Source organism: Lepidochelys kempii, chromosome 1 (assembly GCF_965140285.1).
Source record: "Lepidochelys kempii isolate rLepKem1 chromosome 1, rLepKem1.hap1, whole genome shotgun sequence".
Taxonomy (NCBI): Eukaryota; Metazoa; Chordata; order Testudines; family Cheloniidae; genus Lepidochelys; species Lepidochelys kempii.
Genome location: NC_136380.1, coordinates 309130927 through 309151785, shown reverse-complemented (window position 1 = coordinate 309151785; position 20859 = coordinate 309130927).

Sequence of the window (20859 nt, the reverse complement as noted above, 5' to 3'; positions counted from 1 at the left end):
GCTCTTCTATTATTATTACCACAGAATTTAGGAGCCCTAGTCATTTAACAGGGCCGCATTACACTAGGCACAAACAGAACAAAAAGATGATCTCTGCCCCAAACAACTTACAATGTAAATAGTTCAAGTTTGCTGGGGGGTAGGGGAGTTGCAAGTGGGATTGGTTTCTTAGCAGCATCAGAATATGCTCAGGCTTTAGCTGATCGCCATATTTGGGGTCAGGAAGGAATTTTCCTCCAGGGCAGATTGGAAGAGGCCCTGGAGGTTTTTCGCCTTCCTCTGTAGCATGGGGCACGGGTCACTTGCTGGGGGATTCTCTGCTCCTTGAAGTCTTTAAACTACGATTTGAGGACTTCAGTAGCACAGATATAGGTGTGAGGTTTTTTGCAGGAGTGGTGGGTGAAATTCTGTGGCCTGCATTGTGCAGGACGTCAGACTAGATGATCATAATGGTCCCTTCTGACCTAAATATCTATGAATTGCCATACCAGCGCAAGACCAGTGGTCCACCCATACATTATCCTGTTTCTATCCAGTGACTTGTATCAAATGCATCAAAGGAAGGGGTAAGGATCTCTATACTGAAAATTTGACTGGAAACCCTTCAAAGCTGGATTTCAGTTACATGAAGATGTACATATACTTTTATCAATTTTAAAAAGCTAAAATATAGTTTAACTTTAAAACTTCAAAACGTGTTTCTGGTGTTTATTGGAGAATACTGTCTTTGCTAAGTTTGAACAAAAATGGTACAGAACTAGGCTTGGCAGAATTTTTTTTTTTATCATTTCAATAGATATTTGTTTATTTTAAGCATTTTTTTATTTTTATTCACAATTCACAGTTACAGGAAATTATGAAGGGGTCCAACAATAAGGGATGTCAAACAATAATTATTTAATGGCAGATGAGATTCAAAAAGTTAAAGCTTTGTAACTTAAAATACAAACTGTTAACATCACAGGTCAAAATATACAAAGTAAATATCCTTAAATCATAACCTAATAAGTTCTCAAGCATCATTTTTCTTACATTGCCTATCTCTAAATTTCAATTATCATCAATGGATACATTTTTCCCTGGGCTTATTTGTGTATGGTAAAACTGATATTTATTGGGGTGGGGGGAGAACATTTACCAAGCCCATACATAAGAAGCTAAGCAATTTTTAAGAGTTCTATATCACCATGGGCCATAGAAGCTTCTCCACCCTGCGCTGACAATGAGCATTAACTCTTTCAGGAAGGACTGCAGATAGACCATCAGTCTCCATACTCATTCTGTCTTTAGCTAGTCTGTGAACAAGTAACAATTAGTGCCAGCTGTGATGGTGTTTTTTGTGGTGTGGATATTTTTCTGAGACCATCAACTAATTTCATATGGGTACATTAACATTTGTTAGATGGTAATTCGTTCAGTCACTATCAGCCAGAAGACTTAGAGATGAAAAGTACCGTACCCCAATCCTCTGAGCCATCCAGTCTTCCAAGTGCAATTTCTGGTATGTAGGGCTAGGAACAGAATACAGCCTTTGGGGATTGTCATGGGGCAATTTGAAGTTGTGTGTGAGGAAACCATTTCTACCTATTTTTTTTTGAGAGTAGGACTAAGATTCCAATCTCTCTTGTACCTCTGGATGCGTGGCTACCTCCTCTCACATTGAAGTCAAAGGGCTCCACATGGGTAGAGGACTCTGTCCATTTAAAATCACAGGGGAAATCTGAAATGTTAGGGTCATTTTCTTTTAGATGTTGTTCACACGTGCTTTATAGTTTAGTGAAAGATATTATAAAGTCAAGTTTCATCTTGTTTTGCTCCTTAAAAAGAAGAATTAGAGCCATAGGACTGGAAGGGAGCTTGAGAGGTCATCCAGTCCAGTCTCCTGCACTCATGGCAGGACTAAGTATTATCTAGACCGTCCCTGACTGGTGTTTGTCTAACCTACTTTTAAAAATCTCCAATGATGAGATCCCACAACCTCCGTAGGCAATTTATTAGTGCTTAACCACCCTGACGTGTTAGGACATTTTTCCTAATGTCCAACTTAAACCGTCCTTGCTGTAATTTAAGCCCATTGCTTCTTGTCCTATCCTCAGAGGTTAAGAAGAACAATTTGTCTCCCTCCTCCTTGTAACACCTTTAATGTACTTGAAAACTATTATCTCCACTCTCAGTCTTCTCTTTTCCATAATCGACAAACCCAATTTTTTCAATCTTCCCTCATAGGTCATGTTTTTTAGACCTTTAATAATTTTTGTTGCTCTTCTCTGGACTTTCTCCAAATCTTCCCTGAAATGTGGCACCTAGAACTGGACACAATACTCTAGTTGAGGCCTAATCATCATGGAGTAGAGCGGAATAATTACTTCTTGTGTCTTAGCCCACAGGTAAGTCAAAAACATGGAGACATGAGAGAAGGGTCAGGAGCATGGGCTGTTATAGCAGGGATCAGGGAGAGACAAGACAGAACTGGGGGTGGGAGGCGGTGAAGGATCAAATCAGTGTCTTAGATGTCGGCATACTAATGTGAGAAGTATGGGAAATAAGCATGAAGAACTCAAAATGCTAGTAAATAAACACAACTATGACATAGCTGGCATCACAGAATGACTTGGTGAGATAATATGAATGACTGAAATATTGGTATAGAAGGGTACAGTTTGGAAGGACAGGCAGAAAAAAAAGGGAGGAGGTGTTGCCATATATATTAAAAATTTGTACACTTGAACTGAGGTTGAGATGGAAATAGGAGACAGACAATGAAAGTCTCTGGGTAAGGATAAAAGGGGTAAAAACAAGGGTGATGTCATGGTAGGGGTCTACTACAGACCACCTAACCAGGAAGAAGAGGTGGATGAGGCTTTTTTAAAGCAACTAACAAAATCATCCAAAGCACAGGACTTGGTGCTGATGGGGGACTTCCACTAGCCAGACATCTGTTGGGAAAATAACACAGCAGGGAACAGATTATCCACAAGTTCTTGGAACAAAACGAGATCTAACTAGCTCGAGACAAAGGGTAACAAGAAAACGTTCTGCAAATACATCAGAAGCAAGAGGAAGACCAAGGACAGGGTAGGCCTGTTACTCAATGAGGGGGGAAACGCAACAACAAGAAAATGTGGAAATGCCCTAGGTGCTTAATGACCTTTGTTTCGGTTTTCACCAAGCAGGTTGGTGGTGATTGGACGTCCAACATAGAGAATGCCAGTGAACATGAGGTAGGATCAGAGACTAAAATAGGGACAGAACTGGTTAAAAATTACTTAGACAAGTTAGATGTCTTCAAGTCACCAGGGTCTGATGAAATGCATCCTGGAATACTGAAGGAGCTGTCTGAGGAGATATCTGAGCCATTAGTGAATATCTTTGAAAAGCCATGGAAGACGGGAGAGATTTCAGAAGACTTGAAAAGGGAAAATATAGTGCCAATCTATAAAAACAGAAATAAGGACAACCTGGGAAATTACAGACCAGTCAGCTTAACTTCTGTACTAGGCAAGATAATGGAACACATAATAAAGCAATCAATTTGCAAACCCCTAGAAGATAATAAGGTGATAAGTAAGAGTCAGCATGGATTTCTCAAGAACAAATCGTGTCAAATCAACCTGATAGCTTTCTTTGACAGGGTAACAAGCCTTGTGGATGGGGGAAGGGCTTGTGATAAGGGATGGCAGTCAGAGGTTTAGGGATAGGGGAATGAGATGTTGTGATTTGGGAACAGGTGATCTGAGTGGATAATGTTATTTTTAAGGAACCAGTCAGTTTAGGTCAAATTCTCTACTCTCTCCTTAAATACATTCAACAATATGGTTGAAAGATTGTAGCCAGAAGTGGAAAATAATAGATTACAGACTACAGTAAGTAGTTCTGCAATTTCACATTTGAGTTCCTTCAGAACTCTTGGGTGAATACCATCTGGTCCTGGTGACTTATTACTGTTTAGTTTATCAATTTGTTCCAAACCCTCCTCTAATGACACCTGAATCTGCAACAGTTCCTCAGATTTGTCACCAAAAAAGAATGGCTCAGGTTTGGGAATCTCCTTCATATCCTCAGCCTTGAAGACCGATGCAAAGAATTGGTTTAGTTTCTTCACAGTGGCCTTATCATCCTTGAGTGCTCCTTTAGCATCTTGATTGTCCAGTGGCCCCACTCGTTGTTTAGCAGGCTTCCTGCTTCTGACGTACTTAAAATTTTTTTTGCTATTACTTTTTCAGTCTTTGGTTCGCTGTTCTTCAAATTCTTTTTTGGCCTTCCTAATTGTATGTATTTTTATACTTCATTTGCCAGAGTTTATGCTCCTTTCTATTTTCCTCACTAGGATTTATCTTCCACTTTTTAAAGGATGCCTTTTTGCCTCTCACTGCTTCTTTTAGTTTGTTGTTTAGCCATGGTGGCTCTTTTTTGGTTCTCTTACTATGTTTTTTAATTTGGGGTATACATTTAATTTGAGCCTCTACTATGGTGTCTTTAAAAAGTTTCTATGCAGCTTGCAAGGATTTCACTTTTGGCACTGTACCTTTTAATTTCTGTTTAACTAACTTCCTCATTTTTGTGCAGTCCCCCTTTCTTAAATTAAATGCTACAGTGCTGGGCTGCTGTGGTGTTTTCCCCACCACAGGCATGTTAAATTTAATTATATTATGGTCACTATTATCAAGCGGTCCAGCTATATTCACCTTTTGGAGCAGATCCTGTGCTCCACTTAGGACTAAATCTCTCCTCTTATGAGTTCCAGGACTAGGTGCTCCAAGAAGCAGTCATTTAGGGTGTCAAGAAACTTTGGGCTTGTCTACACTGGCAATTAACAGTGCTGTAACTTTCTTGCTCAGAGATGTGAAAAAACACTGCAGGAGGGCCATGGGCTCTGGCAAGATGCAGCCCTCATGTGACAGCGCAAAGCCTGCCTTGAGCCACTGCCGCAGCATCTGCTGCGTACGAAGTTTGGTGTGTGTCAGCAATGGGGAAGGATTCTGGGGGTCTGCAGGCGGGGGTGGTGGCTGTGTCCCCTCGATACACTGTGGTCAGCAGCACTGTCTGAGGACCGCCTTCAGTGGCGCATAGGGGCACCAGTTTAATAATACTGTGTAGGGCTCCATAAATCTTAAGGACAGCCCTGGCCCTATTAAAGGTATGGGTATATCAAGGATTTATCAAGTGGCATTATGATATATTCTGTTTTATTATCTATCCCTTTCCTAATGCATCCTAACATGGCTATCTGCTCAATGTGCAGCAACAGTCAAAAAAAGCTGTTTTCAGAGCACTATCCTTGACTCTAAGATCTCTTTCTTGAGTGATAACAGCTATTTTAGGCCCCATCATTTTGTATGTATAGTTGGGATTATTTTTTTCCAATGTGCATTACTTTACACTTAACACTGAATTTCATCTGCCATTTTGTTACCCAGTCACCCAGTTTACTGAGATCCCTCTGCAGTCAGTTTTAGACTTATCTTGAGTGATTTTGTTTCATCTATGAGTTTTGCCACCTCATTGTTTACCCTCCTTTTCTAGATCATTTAATATGTTGAACAGTACAGGTCTTAGTGTGGATCCTTGGAGGACCCCACTACTTACCTCTTTTCATTATGAAAACTTACTTATTTCTACCCTTTGTTTCCTATCTATGGGAGGACCTTCCCTCTTACCCCATCACCGCTTACTTTGCTTAAGAGCCTTTGGTGTGAGACCTTAACAAAGGCTTTCTGAAAGTCCAAGTACACTATAACAAGTAGATCACCCTTGTCTATATGTTTGTTGGCACCCTCAAAGAAATCTAGTAGATTGGAGAGGCATGATTTCTCTTTACAAGCTGCGCTGACTCTTTTCCAATATATTGTGTGTGTGATATATATATATATATATATATATATATTTTAACCACTATAGTTGCAACCAGTTTGCATGGTACTGAAGTAGAATGGACAGTGGTATTAGAGGCACAGATGAGCCAAGCATAGGCCCACTCGTTTCAGGTGGGTTTGTACTTAGCATGGCTCAGCTGTGCGTCGCTGCTCTCACCTAGCTTATTGCAGCTACCCTGCTGTTCATGCACAATGAAAGTTCATAGCGCAGACATGGCCTAAAACTGACCTTTTTAAAAAGGAGATTAGTTAAGAAAAAAAAAAAAGAAAAATTTAAAAGATGAATTAATTCCTGTTGTGTAGAGAACTAACTATGTGGATTAATCTGGCTTTTGTAGCATCGCAATTCCCTGCAATCATGGAAACATGGACTAGTGACAGTTTATTAGGGTCCAAACAAACTTCAAAGACAACTGAACTCCAACTGTGAAATGTTGATGAACTTGAGCGAAATGGGAATTGAGTTTCTGAACAGCACTGCACATTTCTCAAAACTGTGAGAGAGCAATCAAACTTTTTAGCATGGAAGATGGAAGGAAGCCCATAGGAGTTGCTGTTTCCTACCAATAATTTAAAGTGCAAAATTACTGATGTTGATGGCATTTGTCCTACGAAAATTCTACATAATTAATATATTTTCACCTGTAATAGTGTTAGAATATTACAAGAGGTTATTATTGGTCTACCTATTATTATAAAGAAAACTTCACGAGTAACTTTTCGGCTAGTAGAGTCAAAACTGATGGGAACAAAGCACTAATTTATTTTCCAATAAACCTACCTCAGGTAGCATTAGGTATTTTTAGGAATGTTTACACCATCAACTTAAAAAAAAATCACTTCTACCAAAATCTCCCAGCTCTTCTATTCCCTTCTCTCCTCAAGATCTCCATCTTGCACCATTCCAATTCTTCTGTCCTTTTGTAGCTCTCTCCACCTTCTCCCCACACCCCAGCTTTTCTTTCCCTATATTCTGTATTCCAGATCTTCTCTCCAGTTTGTCTTCCTCTCCAGCCCCCTTCTGGATCCATTCTCTGCCTCCAGCTCCTCTCTTCCTATTTTCCCCTTCACCTTCTTTCTCTTCTCGTTCTCCCCTTTTCAAAGTCCCATTTTGTACAGTTTCTCTCCCCTTTGATTTCCTCTTCTCCCTTCTTGCGTGATCACCATTGGCCTGAGGCCAGGGTGTGAGAATCACTGCTGCTGTGCTCAGACCTCTCATTGAGAACTGCCCCCTAATCTGCTCCCCATTTCACATAGAGATATGTGGGCAACATCAGGTACAGCCTTTTTGTTCTGGGTTTGTACAGTGCCTAGTACGATGGGGTCCTGGTCCATGACTGGAGCTGCTAACTTCTACAATAATAGAGATGATAAATAAGCAAACATAGTCTACAACGGCTGGCAACCCTGTCTCAGGAGTGCTTTTAAAAGGCACACAGATAGCTGAGCTGCAGTGCGAGAGTGGGGCAGTGAGCAAGTGAACCTGTAGGCAAGTGAAAAGCTGAGAAGCTCTTAAAATACCAGCAGGTATTTTCTGGCAACATTCAGAATATTCTACCACTGCTCTACTCTAAGAATTCTGTCAGATAAGACAGGGTCTATCACAGCCCTACAGAGCACTGAATCTCAGCTCCAATGAGCATTTTCTGCTGATGGCAGAATTCCCCCTAGTTTCCTGGGAGTTCTACCTGAATAAGAACCTCCGAATCAGGCCCACAATTTCTCACACTCTTTCCCTTGATTTATTTGATTCTCCCCCACTTTCTGGTCCCTCCTATCTATCTCCTACCCAGGGGCCTTACCGTTGCTGCTGACACTCCACTCTTCCAGTTACAGTTTCCCTCTTTCTCTGGCCATCCAGCTGCCATTCTCCCTTGCTATGGATCCTTCCATTTCCAACACTCCATCCCTTTGTCTTGTGTACAGACATCACCCAAAGCCTCCGAGAGGAAATCACTGTACCTCACTACAGGGCTATTAGAAGACAGACATTTAAAAAAAAAAACCTGATTATCTTGAGACAGCATGCAAGGGTTATAACATGATCATACTTGGGGGGAAGAGGGGGGTCCATTTTGTGTAATGAAAAATCCCCTCCAAAGCCAGACCTTACAAAAAGAAAGGGGAGAATATCAAATAAATAATGTTGCCCTTGTCCTGTGCTGTGATCTGCAGAAAGTTCATACCTCTGTGAAATGCAGAATTGGGCCATTAGTATGGTGGCTATGTAGTAATCTGCTTCAAAAATTCACTCCCTTTTCTGAATATTACAAATTATGCATATCCTTTATTTCACATTGCTATTTCTGGAAATGAATACATAGCTTCAGATAATTTAACAGTCAACGGGAAAATGGAACTGCCGTTTATCTTTAAGTTCAACTTTGTGTACCGACTCAGGCAATTACATCTTCATCTGTTAGTTAATTTCATCTGCCACTGGCTCGGTTGAATCTCCTTGCAGATTTCAGCTATTTCCTGCAAGTCTGCAGGATATGACTGGTCACTGTTTATGTTAACCATTAAGGGGTTTTTTTTTTAAATGGTTGTTCAAGCAGCATGACAGTTTGGAAACTGTTTAAAATTACCTTGTCAGCATGGGGGCCCAGTATAATACAGGTCACTTTTTCAGCAAGGTGGGTACAGACATGTGGAAAGCTTCAGAAGTGAAAATGATTCTTATCTGAGTTACCAGACTTCATATTCATACCTATTTACATGGGACCAGCTCATCCACTTAATTTCTGTAAGTGAAGGGGACTCAGAAGTGGTAGCTCTCTCCCAGAAGGGCACAGTAGAAGCAAAGTGCTTCCTTGATGTTGTCACCTTTCTTCCCCCCTAGCTCCTTACAGGGACCTGGTTCTGTAGATGAGGAACAAAAAGAGGTGCTGAGGCTACTCTCAGTGGTGTGGTAGTTCCCCACCCAACACACACACCCTGCTCTGCCTCCAAACTTAATCCAGAGAAAACAAAAGTGATAGCACAAAAAAGGGAAACACTGAGGAGCTTGTGAAGTTGCTGACAGTGATTGAAGGCACACAGCTGCACATACAAGATGATGGCAGCCTTGGGGTCATGCTGGAGTATTCACAACTCCAGGACACACACTATAAGAGATGTGAGAACTGCACAGAGATCACCTCATCACAAGGATGGCAAAGCTAGAGAAGTCATGGTTCGGACTCAGAGATTGTACTGGAAGAGAGATCTCATCGGCAGAACCTAAACACTAGAACTTCTAACTGGGATACATGAGACTGAGACTCAACTTGACCACATTTTGATGTAAGACCCACCTTTTTTGCTAAGGTCTTCAAAAACATGATGGGTCTGCATCTGAAAATGCAGAATTTGGCCCATAACACCTTATTGCTGGAATAACTGCACAAGCTAAAAAGGAAAGTGCTTGACTTACAGATACCAGGTTGAGTTGGCTGTGCTGTCAGATAGCAACAAGTTTAAAAACTTGCAGAATGAACAAATTTGTAGGAAGCAATAAAGAAGGAAACTAACAAGGCCATTTTTAGTCACTTTTCAGACCATAACTATTATTAATTATTTGTATTACAGAATCATTTCAAGGTGTTAGGTTGTCAAGGTTCCTTCCCCACTCTGAACTCTAGGGTACAGATGTGGGGACCTGCATGAAAACCTCCTAAGCTTACTTTTACCAGCTTAGGTTAAAACTTCCCCAAGGTACACATTAATTTTACCCTTTGCCCTTGGATTTCCACTGCCACCACCAAACTTTATCTGGGTTTACTGGGAAACGTAGTTTGGACACATCTTTCCCCCCAAAATCCTCCCAACCCTTGCACCCCACTTCCTGGGGAAGGTTTGGTAAAAATCCTCACCAATTTGCATAGGTGACCACAGACCCAAACCCTTGGATCTTAGAACAATGAAAAAGCATTCAGTTTTCTTACAAGAAGACTTTTAATAGAAGTAAAGGAATCACCTCTGTAAAATCAGGATGGTAGATACCTTACAGGGTAATTAGATTCAAAACATAGAGACTCCCTCTAGGCAAAACCTTAAGTTACAAAAGACACACAGACAGGAATAGTCATTCTATTCAACATGGTTCTTTTCTCAGCCATTTAAAGAAATCATAATCTAACACATACCTAGCTAGATTACTTACTAAAAGTTCTAAGACTCCATTCCTGTTCTGTCCCCGGCAAAAGCAGCATACAGACAGACGCAGACCCTTTGTTTTTCTCCCTCCTCCCAGCTTTTGAAAGTATCTTGTCTCCTCATTGGTCATTTTGGTCAGGTGCCAGTGAGGTTACCTTTAGTTTCTTAACCCTTTACAGGTGGAGGATTTTTCCTCTGGCCAGGAGTGATTTTAAAGGGGTTTACCCTTCCCTTTATATTTATGACATAGGTGTTGGACAAAACATAGAGTTAAAGGTTAATGGTGGAGTTGATGTTTAACTTGTTCTTCTTTTCCAGGGTGTTGGGTTGGTGCAACCTGCAACAGCTTCAGTTGATTTGGGGCTTGCCTATGTCAGGGATTATACTGTCATGGGTTGCCCCTCCTTTCTGGGGTGCCACATAATGTACTGGGGTCCCCCTCAGCCTGCCTGTTCCACCAGCCTAGACTCCCTCTCCCTGTTCTATTGTGCCAGACTCTCAAGCCTTCCTTAGCACACACAGGTAGGGCCACACCCAGCTGCAGAAGGACACACTGACACAGAGATCAGCTCTGTGTGGGAAGACTCTGCTAGAGGATTGCCCAGCACTCAAGTGCAAATACCCTTTGGAGTGTGAGCCCAAAATTATATTGTTTTGTGCTGTATATAGATCTATACAGCATACGGTCATGAAAATCACTCCCTCCCTCAATGTGGAGGAATATATGCACAGCGTTTTGCACCCCACCCCAGTTATGAATTACACATACTGGTTATTGAATAAACAAAAACAATTTTTATTAACTACAAAAGGTAGATTTTAAGTGATAAGGGATAGCAAACAGAACAAAACAGATTACTGAGAAAACAAAAACCACACAACCTAAACTTAATACACTACATTCACTGGTTAATAGTAGCAAATTTTCACCCTAAATGTTGTTTTATGCAGGTTGCAGAGTTTAATAATAAACTGCACTGCTTGCATCTTAAATCTCCATGTATTCCTTTCACAGGCTAGACCTTCCTCGCCTGGGCTCAGCCCCTGCCTCACCACCCCCAGTTTAGTTCCTTTGTTTCTTAGGTGTTTTCAGCAGCCCTCCTTCTTGGGCGGTGAAGCAGTAGAGAAGAATCAAGATTAACAGTCCCCAGCCTTAAATAGGATTTGCATATGTCAAGAATCCTTTGTTTCCCATTTTGACCCCCACCCCCTCCTAGGGGAAAAATACCAGCAGTCCAAGATGGTGTCCGGTACCAGGTGACATGATCACATGACCCTGTAGTGTCAAAGCAGCATCTCAGGAAGCTTCTCAGGAAGATGGGAGATTAGGATCTTCAAAGTCTTATTGTCCTTCCTAATTGCACATCCAGGCTGTTCGGACAGTCTGATGGGCGTTCCCCAGGTGAAAACACAGTTGTAATGGTTACATAGTCAATATTCCTCACTTCAGATACAGAAATGATACATGCATACAAACTGGATAATCACATTCAGTAAATCATAATCTTTCCAAGGATACCTCACATGACCAATCTTGCATAAAATGCATCTTAATTATGCCATATTCATATCAGAAGCATATCTCTATGAAGAATATGGGGCATAGTGTCATATATGCATCAATATATGTCATAATGATGCAGGAATCTACACTGGGTTTGCACCACTGCAAAAATCCCAGATGTAATCAAGTCCCAAGTAATCATCTGAAACTGTACTACCAAAGCATAATAGAAAATCAGGCCCATGCCTTTATCTGCAGTATTTAAGAGGAAAGAATAAAGAAATTTTGTTTCAAGTCCAGTGCAATAGTATTAGAAGCATCATCTTGAATGTGACTGGTCCATAGCTCAGATCAGTCCCACAGTCCATTCTTATCAAATGGATTATTTAAATCTTTAGTTAAAAAGTGTTTTGGTTTTATTGCCTATTGGAAATCTGCTAAGTAAAACTTCCCTTTTGCTTCATTGATGCAGTAGTTGCCTGGTATTTAAGCAGAGTATGAAGTGGGAGTTGTGTTGTCACACTGGAGAGTTGTCACACTGGAGTAAAGTTGAGTGGAAGTCATCCCTATAAATAGATTTCTTATGTGGAAAGAGGTAGCAACAGTTCAAGCATGGCCTTTCATGTGGGAGACATTCAAAAGACTTCAAACTTCTGGAATGTTATCAAGTTCTATAGACTACTTTTGTCCACCCATTTTTCCCCCACACATGGCTGGTTATAGGCCTGTCTTGTTTTTTCTGTTATTCAGGGATTTGTCCTTTAAATTTGCCCATGATATAGAGGTTCTGCAAGGATTAGTTGATTAATGAAGCAGTTTTTTTCCAGTACAATCACACAATACATTAAGGTACCACTTACAAATTAACAGAATTTTACATAAATGATTAATCAATGTTTAGTTAGGGGTTTGATTGCTGCACTTTAAGCTAGGACCAACCTCGCCCTGAGGTTCTGGGTTACCAGTGGGAAGCTCTTCTGACCCAGTTTTAACCAGCACTATGCTCAGAAACAGTAGGCAAGCCTTCTTAATTGGAAGGCTGACTTCTTATTGGTTCCTGTTACATCCTGGCTTTTCAAGGCCTCTGGAGGACTAAATCTTGCTGGTAGCCTGTCCTGAGAGGGCTCTCTTTCATCAGGGTGTTAGGGCACCAATGCCAACCAGCCAAGATGGCCTGGCAGACTCTGCCATAGCGAAGTCTGGTTTATGGCTGTCACTGCATATCCTCTGGAAAGAGAACACTAGCATGGTGCTCAGGAAATTTTCATTTCAATAAAGAAAACATTTTAAGCTTTTTTCCAATTTATCTTGAAAGCCATTTTAAGGTCTTGAAAGAGCAACTCACCTACCCCTAAATTCTTTGTATTCTGTAGAATCCTGAATCTTGTGCTCTCAGCTAACAACATTTTGTTGATATTTTATAACAGCGAAGTGGCAACTAAAGTAATAACAAATAGGAAGTAGTTTAAAAAACCCCCAAACCAAATTCCTTAATATTTTCTAACCTGAATATCAACATTTTCCTAATCGGGTATTTTGAGCCATTCCTTCACTCCTAAACCTGAGTTAAAATACAAGCATGGAAAACTAATGCTTGTTTAAAAAGAGAATTTATGTCCTGGAACAAGACAACCTTTGAATAGTATCTTAGCAGGTCTGTTCCATAATAAACAGGATTAACACAGGTAGTTCTGCCAAAAGAATATGATAATTAATGATTCTAAATAGTATAGATCTGCAGAATGTAATGGATCTCATACTCTTGGCATGAGCTCTGTAAGCTGTCACTATTGGCTAGTGCTAACATTACAACAGATAATTTAAAAAAAAATTATAGTATCTTATAATTGGCTTTATTTTCTAAATTCACACATTTGTGTTCCCTACTAAGTACATGTAGAAGCTCAGCGCAGTGTTAATTGTTTGTAATGCCATCTAGTGGCTACATAGTCAATTACATCTTTTGCTTAGATAAAATAATCTCTTGAGTGCCAGATTCTGCCAACATTTCTCATGGTGCCAGTTTACTCTGTGAGTAAACCAATTGAAGAAGAACCTGGTTCCAAGTAGGGCCTGTCCTAAAGGGATATGTATGAGAAGTGTCTCCATGCCCATACCCTTTGCTTCTGAAGAGAGTGGTTTGACAACTTCCCAGTCTGCCCTCTGCACTGGCCCTCAAAGAGAGTCATCCGAGAGCTGTGGGGCCCGTAGGTTGGGATGGTTTGGGCAGGACTGGAAGGGGGGAAAAGGAGTGAGCATCTTTCCACTACACCTTATGGGAAATCTTTAAGAAAGAAACCTGCACTAAAAGTGTGTTAAACATTTCCAGTTTGGGGCAGTTGCCAGCAGAGGAAACCATGGCAGCATGAGGACTCCAGAAATGGTGCATAAGTACAGGACCTTGATTCAGACAACCTGGCCAGTTTATTCTTCAGGAGCCATACAGCTGTTTCAGGGGTACACAGGTTCTGGGGGGCAGAACCCCCCCCACATTTGTGCCCTAGGGAGAACCCTTCCTTCTCTCAAGGATTTGGGGAAACTCCATGGACATTCCTTCCTCTCACAACACCCCCTTTCCCAAGGGTTATTCTATGTGGAGGGTGTAGGATGGGGAGCAGAACCACCACTTGAGGACAATGACTAACGTTGTCCACAATGGCAGAGTTTCAAACCCTTTCCTCAGGGATTTCTTTTATTGATTCACAAACAGAGGATTCCAGAGAAGAATAAGCCACTCAGAACAGTGGGTTCCAGTTATCTAAGACATTTCCAGTTTCCTAGTAATCTGGGAGGGAAAAGAAAACACTCTTCTGTCTAAGTAGCCATTGTCTCTCTACCTTTATTTCCTCACTTCCATTCACCCATGTGACAGAGAGGGGTCTGGGTTAGCCCCTTATGCCCTGGGCATTTGGAGCACCTTCTACCTTGTCACAGGGGGTTACTTCCCCTGGAAGCAGGGCTGGCCTGGGTCCTTATTGGTCCCTGCACTTCTGTAGGCCTCCTGCACCAAACACTACCCCTCCAGCCATAGCTATGGCAACGAAGGAGTTCTCCAACTGCCCTCCTCCACTCTTTGGCTCCATTCCATATACAGTAGACCCTCAGAGTTACAGACATCTCAGGAATGGAGGTTGTTTGTAACCCTGAAATGTTCATAACTCTGAACAAGACGTTATGGGATGCTCCTCAGGGCAGACTGCTCAGAGTGGGGCTCACAGCTGTGCATGTGAACTCAGTGTCATCACCTCCTACCTGTAAGTGGCTGCCTGACCAGTGGGGGTGGGGACAGGCAGCTGGTTCTAGCCCCCTGGCTGCAAGGGTGATGAGGGAGGCATCCTGGGGCACTGCGGTGTCAGTGGGCACATGGTGCAGGCTGTGTCCCTTTAAAACTGAGCTGCTCCTCCAGGGCGCAGTGTGCAGGCAGCAGCTCTGGCTCCAGCAGCTCATATTCCAGGCCAGGTTCCAGCAGCAGCTCCCACCCCAGTGCCAGTGGCTTCCTTGCAGCATCAACAACTGGACAGGGGAAGCTTCTTTTCCAAGCTCGGACTGAACTTGCAAGCTTGTCCCCTCCCAGTTGGGGGGGAGGAATATCGCCTGTGACTTACAGGAAAGCAGCGCAGACCCCAGCACTACTCCTGCTCAGGGCTTACAGCTGTGCCTGGGAACCTCAGCATCTTCACCTCCTACCTGTAGGTGACTGCCCTGCGTGTGACAAGTAGGGGTGCTGGTGGGGACAGGCAGCCCAGATGTGCCAACTTTTAAGATGCACTATAGGCAAAGTACAGTACTTGTTGGTTTGTTTGTCTCCACTGCTGCCTGATTGTTTACTTTCAGTTCCACATGGTGTCTAGCTGATCCATCAGTCCATAACTCTGGTGTTCCTATCTTTGAGATTCTGCTGTAGATAGCTCACCAAAAGCTGCAGATGTTCATAAGAAGGGACACAATATTTCATATTTCAAAGAATTTATTTCTCCAAACCTCTTGGTACAGCACAGAATTATAGCAAATATATGTGTAACAGCATGGCACACACCTCTCACAAGCACCCCTTCTGGTCAGGTGTGTCTGCAGTCTTTAGGCAGTCCTGCCTGATATCAGGCCATACCCTGACGGCTCCCTCCTTGGAGGCAATGGTTTCACCCTCTCAGGCCCTTCTAGAGGGTTTACCACTGTCCAATTGTAGGCCACTTCCCCAGTGGCCTATGCAAGAACCCAGCCCAGGGATCCTAAGAATAGCAGCCACATACCACAATGTCCCTTTAGCAAAACTGCTTTCAGTTCCCTGGGGCACTTCCCCATGACCTCAGCCTTCACCAAAGTTTCACCCTTACCTCAAGGCTCTTCTGTGTTCAGGCCCAGCAACCAACCAGCAGTTCTTCTTTGCTCCCCACAATCCCTGTCAGCACTGAGCTGTCCATGGTACTACAGTTCTCTTTGGCCAGCCAGGAGCACTGACTTTACTCCTCTGGCTCCAGCAAGAAACTGACTGTGGACTGCACTGCAGCTCCTTTTATACTACCCCTTGCAGCCTCCCTGATTGGCTGATTTCTGGACAGTCTTCTAGGCCACTTGGAGGACTTAGCTCCACTGTTCCTTTCCTGAAATGGGTGTGGCAGAACTCTGAGGTCTCCAGCAGGGGCCCTCTGGGCCGAGTTCACTCCATCACTATATGTGAGAGATATCAGATGGAAAAAACTGCTTTGTGACATTCTTTGTGGTACTGCACTAAAATCCACCATCCCAGCTTGTGATGCAGTCTATCTTCCCCAGACATTTGAATGGGAAATTCCATTTGACTTGTGACTTATGGTGCTGGAATTGCTCAGTGACCTTACGTTTTGTTGGACAGATGTAGCTGCCTTCTTTATTTACTGATGCTGGCTCGTAAATGTATCCTAATAGTTTGGACAACAGAGGCAGCTCCGTCATGGGCCACTTAGTTGAACTTGACTGAAGAATGTCTGCTCCTAGAAAGAATAATATTTAGTTTCCAGTAGAGAATTGAAGATTTCTGTGCCACGTGGGACAGTGTTTTAAACAATATGGAACAGAATGGGAAGAAAATTAAATTATCATGATAGAACTGAAAGGCTTTGTGTAACATAAAAGCTACCTAAACAGATATTTATGTGTGGTGAATATTTTCCCCCCTCTTTGCTTGCTACTCAGTGACTATTTTCAAGTTCCTGTTACCTACATAGTAGAATTAATAAATAAGCTGTATTTGCATTACAAGGTATATAAACAGTTTTTTAAGTGTGAGTCTGATGGAAGGTGACGTGGGTATGAAGAGGAGTTAGGGGGAAGGTAAGAGTCTCCAGAGGTATCAATTCACAAGTCCCCTGCCCCCCACCTCGCCCAGTCTAGAGCTAGTCCTGAAATGAATGCTTCAGTACATAGCTCCATACATGACTAAAGCACAGTATGGAGATGCTCTGTTTGTGCAATCTGTGTCTGTGTCATTGGCATCTATGCACCAGAAAAAAATAATATACTAAATAAATTGCAGTGCAAAGCCATTATATTATTTTATAAGATACTTTGGCTTGGGGAGGAATTTGATAAACTAATGATTCAGAACGTGTTAATAATATCCTCCTCCTTTATATCAATAGTTTGTTCATTTTTATAAATTAATACAGTATATGCTTTAGGATTCAGAGTTTGAAAGTGAGCTCAAAAGAAAAAAATAATTACAATAGATACTTACAGGCATATGGGTGGAGTTTCTGTAAGATTTTTAGACAGAAAACTGAATTTAAAAGTAGGCACTGTGAAACATCATCACATATAGGAAAATCCTAGTAATTAAATACAGACATGTAATTTTCTTTTACATTTTAATAGACAGTAATATCCCTACTATAGAATCATATAGAATAGCTAAAATCCAAAAGAAAGGACAACATTCTCTGTTGCATTCTATGGGTTTTACAGTAATTTCTATTGGCTTCATTCATGTTAGGGTCTATAGGACTTTTCTATAAGGACTCTTTATTCACACGAGGAATAATAGCATGGACACAGCTGGACTACACCCATGCCTTATTCAGTAAATTACTAGTAGCTATCATTTTCTGCTTTGCCACAGCAGCAACAAAATAGTAACACAGAACAGAATTCCCATATCAGATGACAAACACACACACACCAGCTGTCCCTTTTATCCACTATTCCCTTCCTCTCCACATGCAATCTTTAGTCTTTTTCTCCCTTAAAAATATTACATTTTGTTTCCGTTTGTAGATATCAGTTTGTTAAGAATCATATTATCAGTGATCATTTAATTATGGGGAACTCTTTCTTTCTTTGTAATGGAAATGAAATATTTCACTTTATACCATTCAGAGAAACACAAAAGTTCAGATGGTTTATTGACAAGTGTGTACTTTAAGAAATTGCTCTGCCTAGTATAACAGGTGTCATTTGATGCAATAGTTACCATGGAAACAACACTATTGAATAGCAAAATCAAGCTCCAGAACAGCTTTATCTCACTTACCTTCCATTTTTTCCATATGTTTCAAGTATTTTTCCATATTGGACATGAAGTAAGGATGGAACATAAGAAATGTGTGTGTTGAAAGATGACACACTCCACTTTCACAACTTACCAGTCTATGTCTCCCTGTTAGGTCAGTAAATCCCTTGTGTTTGTATAAATGTGTGCACAAAAGAAAAGACAGTTGATAGGTAAAGCATTTATTCACTTAAGAAAAAGTGTGTGTGAATATCCATGAAAGACATCTGCACAGAGTCATCCATGACCACAGACTTGCACATTTTAGGCACTATATAAATAATAGTGATCATAAAAAGAGAGGGGAACTGTAGTTTGATGCTGCACTGTGTTTTTTATAGATTAAAATCTGGCAGAGACTCATTTGGACAGTTGAAGATTCCAGAAATCCTGTGAATGTTTGTCAGTTGTGGATGGCCCCATTCTAACAGACTAAGTTCTTAGTGAAATGATGTCTCCTTCCTTATGACCTGGACTCCAAACATTATTGTCATCTCATGCAAACTTTTTCATTCAAAGACTTTCACAGAGCAGATGCATGGGTATTGTACTGAAAGTGCATGTGAAAAAATTAAGAGCAACTTAATATTAGACTTGAAGACAAGTTTTCCCTAACGATGCTAATGCTTAGTGCAAATGTACCAAATTAGTTTGTCTAATACAATTAGGATTAATATTTCATTTGTTACTCACTACAGCACTCAAGCCTATTAGGCACCTAACAGTACTAATAAAAGACACTCATCTCTAAAGAGTTTATATTCTCAAATTTAGACAAGAACAACAAACAATAGAGAAAGGTTGGGCAAGGTTACAAGAATAAGGTCACATGTTTAGTTTGCTATATATATCATATGCATTTTTTGAAGATTTTGGTGGTGACATGAGAGTATGCAAAAAAGCATGTACATATATGGTCCCAAAAACTTAAAAATAAGGCTGTTGAGGAACAGAGTACTTATCACATCATTTGCAAAACATATTGTATGAATGTCTCCTTTTAATATCCTTAATTGTTATGTTTTACAAAAGAGCTGTTTACATTTTGAGATTACTAGTGAAAGAATCCATTTGGGGACAGATAAAATGTTGTGATAAAATATACACTTTCCACTGGATAAGAATATTTACAGAGGCAGTATAAGACTTGTGTATCTTTAAACTGTTTATTTTATTTTCTTGCTTGTAAATGCTTGGGTTTTGTAAATAATGATGTGCGGGGTAAATACACTGTTGTCATTCAGCAGCCTTAACTGATTTTTTAAATGTTTTTTTAAAATTTGCCTGTTTTTGAAAAAAAAAGTAGGAGACACTGAAAGGTCAAAGTGTGAGGAGATGGAATTACTGGGGCATGTGAAGGACCTAGAAACGGAGTCCAGAAGATAAAAAAGAAAAAAAAACATATAGCAGAGCCTGTGGTCATGGGATTTGTCCAGAGGCATTCAAACTGCAAAGAAGCAAAGGAAATTACTGTTGGTGGTGAGCTAGGTTTAGGAATTAGCGGGAGAAAGAGAAAGGAGTCAAAGGTGGAGGAGAGATGGGAATGGAGGCAATTAATGACTGTGTCAGTAGAAATGAGAGAAGAGTATGAAGAAGAGGACTGAAGGTGGCAGAAAAGTCATGGATATTGTTAGACTGGAGGTGTTTGAAGGGCCTGGCGTAGTGGCATAGGGAGGGGGTCATGATGGAAGAGAGAAAATGGTGGCTGGAGAGAGGAAACTTGTATATTAAGAGATCAGTGAGGATAGCACTTAATGAAGACAAGGATGAGTTAATGGCAATTTTGGTAAGTGGAGGAATGAATTCAGAACTGAAAAATCAAATAAGAGATATAAAGGCTAGGAGGCAGGAGACTAAATGGTTGGATGCGGGTGGAAGTCTAAGGAGAAGAGGAAGAGCTAGGCATCTGAATCAGAAATAATGGTATTTGTTCTGTACATGAACACAATAAAGACGACTGGCTCAAATTCTAATCCCTTCCTTGTCCATTCACCGCCACCTAACTCTAATCTTCTCAGCATGTTTCATCTTGTTCCTTGAGGAAAATTTAATTCCAAACTTCTCCCAGCTGAAAACAATTCCTTTAAAAATGAATGTTTTAATATCTGGAATTAGAGGGTGACAAGGGAATGTGGTCCTTAGTTGAGGTGGCCATATAAAAAAAAAGTTCTGAAGCAGAAGGATTTATAGAATTCAGAAGACAGCATGATATGTTCATGACCACTGTACAGTTATTTATTAAGAAATAGCTACTTAGTGATTATGCAGATCCCTGTGAGCTCAATGGCTAATAATGGTCCTAGAGCAATTAGGACAGGTATTTGCATACTATACACAGTTACTGTGAAATTACCACAGAATTTTATGCAAATTAGAATCCCCCACTAGCAGTACAGGAAATTGGCAACAGAACCAAATATACAGTTGTTGGTCATTTACTGTATTACATCCCTGTTCTGTGATTGGCCTAGAACACTTCACTTTAGTATTATTACTAAGAAGTTGTTTATCAGGTTGCAGAATAGACAATAGAACCTTTCACTAATCTCAAAGATTGCACAGCTTCTTTTAAATTCAGTGAGCATGCAGTATCCCTATAAGGAAGTTTTAGGAAGCTTATTAGTATTGTAGTTTCATTTATTTAGCTTATAAATTACTGCCATGTAGATAATTTGTACTGATTTCACTTTTAAAGTGTTACTAGAATAAATTAGATATTTTCAATAACTGTGAAGTGTCACTATCAGGGCTGGTATTCAGTATCTGATAAATCTTTGTTTTTGTCTGTTCTTGGGGGAAAAAAGATTTTATTTATTCATTCC